The following is a 6,948-nucleotide window of genomic DNA, read 5'->3' as shown; positions in this document are numbered from 1 at the left end:
CATCCGCCCACCATTGCAACCTGTCAAGGTCAGCTTGTAGCCTATTGCACCCTTCTAGTGCACCCACATCCCCCCACATCTTAGTGTCAGACCACAGGTATCCCAGCCATTTATGAAAACTTTTGCTACTTCTGTGGTTTAATTATGAAGTGATATAGAAGAGAGAGCGCAGGGGAGAAAATCTGTTCTGGCAGCTTTTGAAGGCAATTTTTTCCCTTTTAAGAGGAAAAGTTAAGGAAGGTCTTGTTTGCAGGAAATGCAGTATTGCAAGAGCTCATTTAGTAGGTGTGAGGAGAGATGAAACCATCTGTCCTTTGAGCTGGTGACACGTAGTCTCTCTGGGGAAAAAGGCTGATTGAATGCCTCTGCAAGTATCTGGCCAACACAAGGAGAAAGATGCCTGTGCATTCAGTTAGGAAAGAGTGAAAATCTTCATTTTCTTATTGGAGTGACTCATTATTAGCTAGCCAGCCATGCAGGGGCATGCTGTACTGCAACTCTGTAATAGGCTTTTTGAGTGTTTAATGTGTATTTCAGATTGAATTGCACAACCAAACTATGTAAATATGTGTCTGGAAAAATGCATCTATAATAGTTAATGCCTCACAGGAGGACAAATAGGGATGGGTAAGCGGGGCACCAGCAGTGGGTGCTGATTTGAGAAGGAGCACAAGGATGGTGGCCACTGCCAGCCCAGCCACCACCACTACCCCTCCAATCACAGCCACCTAGGGCAGAGAAATTATGCCTCTTGCTGCCTTTCATATCCTTTGCAAAATATAAAACACTGGTCAATCTGAAACATGGTCCCCATCCCCTGCCGGATCTTGTACCGGGGATGGGAAGTCAGCACAGCTGGACTGACTTTCCATCCCCAGCCTGTGGTCGAAATGTTTTGACTTTTGAAACTTTTCAACTACCCTCGTTTTGTTTCGATGGCCTTTTGTTTTGTTCTGATTTTACTGTTTTGACCTCGAGATTGGTTGAAACGAAACGGCTTAGTGAAATTTTGCACAGCCCTACAAAGTACATTCAAGTCTTGTACTACCAACCACTTCTAATAGGCAATTCCTACTCTTCAGGGATCTCTAAAAAGTATCCTCATGTTTGCCACTATGCATTTGATTTTTTTTTCAGGTTAAAGTGAACTGATGGGGAAATGAACAGAAAGAGAACTTTTGGATAATTGTAGCAGTGCAGCATTTATACGCTTGATAAGAAACAATCCTAGAAAGTTTTCTTTTGCAGCAGGAACTGAGGAAGAAACTACTGGAGTCAAAAATATAGCTCTCCATGTTCCAGGTACAGGTAGCAAACTGCATTGGCTTACTTAGTACACAGCTGACTGACTTGCACATGGTGAAGGCTACCAGCAGTGTTACATTATCACTGCTGCGCTTTTCTCTGTTGTTATACCTGCCAGATCAACATAATACGAAAGCTTTGAGCATTGGCTCTTATTGCAACAGATGGACCTTTTTACATTGTTGGGTTTGTTTCATGTTATATATTTTCAATAAAATATTTGTAAAAGCAAAGCTGTTTCACATGTTCTGTATTGCTATTCACAACGCTGAACACCCCTCCCCCTTTCACATCACGAAATAAAAATGCAGAACGCTCAGCACGTTTCGGCAATAGACATGGATTTCAGTGTAAATATCTACTGCATAGTACTTCATAGCCGATAGGAGATATGGTCAGTCCCTAAGCCAAAGGCATTATAATGAATTAAATGTTGGTATATATGGTAACTTGCTGTTTCTGGTGTAAATAAATTCACCTGTGGCTACCTTTTGAGAGAACCTCTGCCCATGGCTTGTTGCTAACATGGGCATTGCTGGAGTGACTGTTAGAAAAACAGGAATTCACCCAATTTCCTCTCAAAGCCAACTCATTGCTAATGATTTTTATTAGTAACAACACAGACATTTAACGTTTCACCTCTTGCTGACTGATACATTAACATCCCTTGTTTTGCATCGCAATTTTGTTCAGAGGATTGTGGTCCCTGAGTTGGGAGATGGCATAGTTATGCCTATTGGCTATTTTGTTCACACAGAGGGGCCAACTCAGCCCTCAGTTGTGCTTGTGCTAATCCAGAGTTGCTCTGTGTGGCAGAGAAGTGGGATTACAGGGTTAGTGTTTGTGGCAGCACACCTTCCTGCTGTTATACAGGGGAGCAGTATGGTTTCTCTCTTATAGCTGCTGCATTAGGCTTGGAACACTACTTTGAACCCTTGAATAAGCAGACGGTGCCCCTTAGGAGGATGGATCACCCTGAGTGTGCTAGCCAAACACCCCCCCACCACCACCCCGAAGCCCTAGTGCTTTAGCGTGCCCAAAGACCGACACCTGCCCTTAAGCCCCATAGATGCCCTACAAGAATGGTAGGAAGAACTTCCTTCATATTCTTCTGCTCCTGTTTCTCTCCCATTAGTCCTCATCTATTGAATATACCCCAAATAAGGTCCAGTTTTACCCTTTGCTATAATCACTGAAATGTTGTCACTTCTGGGGTAGAACATGGAATTTCCAAAACCATTAGCACCTAACTGCACTTTGAAAGAGAAATAAGGCAAAAAAGCCAGTTCAGATAAGGATCCTCTGATACATTAACAAATTGAGTAAAGGCGAACAAATATTTGCTGAGACTTGACTGTAGAACAGCTTTGCAGATGCAAATGGCGCTGCAGTCATTAACGTAATGGTCCTTGCTAACGTTACCTGAGGCTTTACTCAGAAAGCCTCTTACAAGAACAATCTCACCACTAACATTCAGATGTTAACCACTCAATATTTCTACTGGCCTGTGGGCTTAGCTTAAAAGGGCCTGACTCAAACCAATTTTTCTGACTTGTCAGAAACAAAAAAGTAAAAACAAGAATCTGGGGGCAATCATGAACCCTTTGAGTCTGGTCTTCATATATGGATGAGGAAGAAGAAAGAGCTAAGGAGCCATATATGCCGCCTGAAGAAAGCGCTGTACTTTATTGAGGGTTACTAGATACCAGCTAGTAACTTAGGCGGTTCCCAGAGGCAGAGGGTGCTCGATTGCTTTTGAGATTTTTTTTTTTTTTTAGAAATGACTGCAAAGATGGAAAGGTGTCAGATGAGAGTTTATCAGGGCCATAAGCTAAGGAACAGTTCTGTAAAGCCAGAAACTGCAAAGCTGAAAAGCATTAAAGACCTATGCACTCCCAACACCAAACAGGTTCAGTCCTTCAGGGCTAGGGACAGAAGTTACATATAAACCAGTTTAAGGGACCAGACACTGGTTTAAATCTGTAACGGAACACAAGTTCTGTGCACACAAACCAGTTTCAAAATGGCCAAAGCTGATTTAAGATAGACCTCATTGAATGTAGCATCAGACTTAGCTGATTTGGGTCAAACAGGCTTATGCAACTTCTGTACCAGATGCCTTCCCAATTTAAGTTAAATTGGAGTCCCCCCGCATCCCAGATACTTTGCGGTCCTGGGCTGGGCTGTGCTGTCTGCTCCGGAGAGCAGGGGCAGAGGTGTAGCCAGACGCACGGCCCCCTGATGCAAAGGGAGGAGGGAGGGGGTTATTCCCTCTCCCCTACCAAGGGACTGCGGCCCCTGTCAGCCATTCCCATTCCCCACCTCCCCACGCCAGCAGCAGGGGAGGGAGCATGGCCAGAGCCGGCTGGAATGGCCCCCGCCATCCACCTGCCTCGCCAGCAGCTGGGTCTGCCGGGCTGAGCCCAGCTGTCCTGTGGGTGCTGCTGAGGGCAGAGGGCCACCGGGGCCGGACACTTTGCAGCAGGCTGTAGTTTGGGCTGGGGCTGTGGGGGTTGCACAGGTCCCTGTGCCCAAGTCGGGTGGGGCTGCCCTGGAGCCCCAGCTGGCTGGGGAGGGCCCCACAGGGCTGCCCCATGGGGGCAGGGCCCTTCCCAGCCTGCTGCTGGCTGCATGACAGCCTGGCCCAACACCACAGGTGGGGGCTGGCTGGGGAGTGGGCTTCCTGGGCCAGCTCGGAAGTGCCAGCGGGCCCCAAGCCCAGCAGCTGCCACTGCCCCCCTGTCCTGTGCAGCATCTGGGGCTGTAGGCGCACAACCAGCTGTGGGCTGGCCAGGGCTGAGGGGGAGCTGTTCCGCCCCCCTCGCCTGCAGCGGTTGCTGCTGCAGCCATGCTGCACTGCTCGGGGTGGGGAGGGGAGGAAGCTTCAGCCCCGCGGGTCCTGCCCAGCATGTGGAGCTTGGACTCCACCCCCAGACACCTTGGAAGGCAGAAGGTGGAAGGTGTCTGGGGGCTGGAGCCAAAGCTGCACGTGCTGGGCAGAAGGTGCAGAGCTAAAGCTTCCTGTCTCACCCCACCCAGAGCAGTGCAGTGCTGCCACATCAGTGACAGCTGGAGATGAGGGGGGCAGAACAAGCCCCCCGTCCCAGCCAACCCCTGCAGCCTCGGGTGCTGCGCAGAGGGGGTGCGGTGGCGGCTGCGCACCTCAGGGCCTACCCGTGCCTCTGAGCGGATGCAGGGAGCCCGCTCCCCAGCCAGCCCCTGCCTATGCTGCTGGGTCGGGCTGTCTGTCATGAAGTGTTCTGACATCTTGGGATGAGTGAACTCTCTGGATGCTGCTATCCCCTTCCTAGAGCACATAGATCTATTTCAGATGAGCCAACTACTGTATTTACTCACACACCACATGTGTCTTTTCTTTTTTCTACATTCTGCCTTCCTACAATAAAGTCCATGTCTTATGGGGAGGGGGGTATACCAGAAAACATGGTGTTTTGACTTTCAAAAGGTCAAGATTGTGGCAGCAGACTGGCATTTTTTGGAATTTCCTACCAAAGGAGACCTCCAGGAACCTGCTCTTAGGTCTTTGTCCCACTTCAGTTAACTCAGGTGGGACATTTTGCTACCCAACATGGCTGTCAGGAGCAAAATGGAAGCACTGCAGCAGGGGACATCCAGTAGAGATTTGCATTTTTCCAGGTGCTCTCTCCTCCTTTGGCTCTGCCTGTCAGAAGTGCTGTTGTTCCACAGGGAATTCAATCCCCAGCCCCACGGCTTTCTCTGCAGCTCATGCAGCCTGAGGGACAGTGGATTCCTTTCAGGCTTGCTACTTATGGAGGGCACTTATTAAAATTGCATATAACTGGACGGGTTGGTTATTTTTATTCTTCTAAACCCTTTCTTTGCTGTCCCATTGTTCCTCACTTGAACACAATCATGGCTAAGGGTCCCAGATTGTCCCAAGAACCTGGCATGTTGTAATGGCAGGTCACACTTCTCACATGCACAAGCACTTGTCCTGGGGGTGCTTGTGGAAAAAAGTGCCTGTCAAGGCAAATGGGGATTGCATGAAGCATTGTTTTAGCTCATTATCATTCTGCTTTGTTTCTCTGAGCTCTCTTCCTTTACCCAGCTTTATTTTGTAGGTAACTGGTAAACACTTAAACCCCTTCCAAGCCACAAAAGGTATTTAAAGTCCCCAGATGCAGAACGTTTGATCAGTGACTTGTTATTATGAGCCAGTCACCAGGTCAAACTGCATTGCGGGTCTGTGACATTTAAAGATGTGTCATTGTTTTTTCCGGTCTGCTTTTGCCAAGTTTCCTCAGCTCCTCAGAAAGAGAATCCTCTTTTGGCTCAGTAATCCTCTTTTGTACCACCTCTGGAGAGTTCACCTGCTCTTCTCATTCCAATAGACTCTCATGAGCAAAAGGCAGTTCCCTACAGAGACTCCCGGTGGGTTCATGGAATGGCTAAATTCGAACATTTTCTGAACTCAGAACTATTGTTCTAAAATGCTCAGTTAAGAGGAGATCCTGGGTGCAGGTGATGAGGGAAATAAGTCAATACTTCCTCATTCCTTTTAGGAGTTGAGGAGAAAACAATCTTCAGGCAGCCATATAGCCTGCTGAATCTTCATGTTCCTTTAGTTTCTGGGGGCTTGTTATTGAGTGGCAAAGCTCCAAGATTGGAAACTGTGGACTCACTCCCCCCATGGATGGAGTGAAGAAGAGGAGAGAGAGAGGGAGAATTATTTTCAGAAAAAGGCTGCTGCTCATAAGAAAGGCATCTTGCTTGACAAGTACCCCTGGAGGAGCTGTCACACTCACGAAGCAGTGGTCTTTGTGGTGGAGGTATGTCTGCTGTAGTACTCGCTTATGCTCTGCATCTCTTCAACTAAAACCAAGTTATTGTCAACATTTTGGTTTCCCCCGTCAACAGAAAAGATACTAACACACACACGTACTTTGTGGTCCCTTTGATGCAAAAAGGGCTGCTGCAGTGTTTGTGCAGTAGAGAAGAGGCAAGGCTTATACATTTAATAAACTCAGCCATCCATCGTCAAGCCCAGAACCAGAAATAGTGGGGCTGAGCCGGTTCTTGGCATCGCTGCCGAAGTGACAAGCCTGGTCTTTGCTTCCTTAGATACGCAGTAATATTGCAGCTGGGATCCAATATCCAAAATCAGTGTAATCAGTGTCTGATTACAATTTTCTCCTGACTTTTGTTTCCAAGGATTGCAATGGGAATAGCTGGAACACAGGGCTTAGATGGCAAAGGGTGAAATTTTGCACATGCTCTTTTATTTGGAAGGAAGAAGAATCCTGCCATGTGTCCATACAGGGCCTAGCACAACAAGACTCTGATTTTGACTGAAGGTCTTGGGCAATACTCAGAATTTCACAGAGCTTTTTCTTATCAAAGTATTTCATACTTCATAACTAGCCAATCCTCACACCTTTCCTATGAGACAAGTATTATCTTCACACCCATTTTACACGGCCCAAGGCACAGAGGGATGAAATGATATCGTTTCATAGTTTCATAGTTTCTAGGGTCGGAAGGGACCTGAGCAGATCATCTAGTCCGACCCCCTGCCGTGGCAGGAAAGAGTACTGGGGTCAAATGATCCCAGCAAGATGTGCATCTAACCTCCTCTTAAACACCCCCAGGGTAGGAGCCTGC

At 47.5% G+C, this 6,948-nt stretch overlaps 1 long non-coding RNA gene across 1 annotated transcript in view; it reads left to right on the top strand.

The window, feature by feature from the left end:
- Nucleotides 1-1,528, top strand: part of LOC109315131 — a 4,710-nt gene extending 3,182 nt beyond the window's left edge. Inside the window, exon 3 of the long non-coding RNA XR_002102435.1 lies at nucleotides 1,138-1,528. This is a non-coding gene — a long non-coding RNA (uncharacterized LOC109315131). The remainder of the gene's footprint in view (nucleotides 1-1,137) is intronic.
- Nucleotides 1,529-6,948: the final 5,420 nt, after the last annotated feature.

Source organism: Crocodylus porosus, unplaced genomic scaffold (assembly GCF_001723895.1).
Source record: "Crocodylus porosus isolate Cpor-Errol unplaced genomic scaffold, CroPor_comp1, whole genome shotgun sequence".
Lineage (NCBI taxonomy): Eukaryota > Metazoa > Chordata > Crocodylia > Crocodylidae > Crocodylus > Crocodylus porosus.
This window is presented reverse-complemented; position numbering and strand designations above follow the sequence as displayed.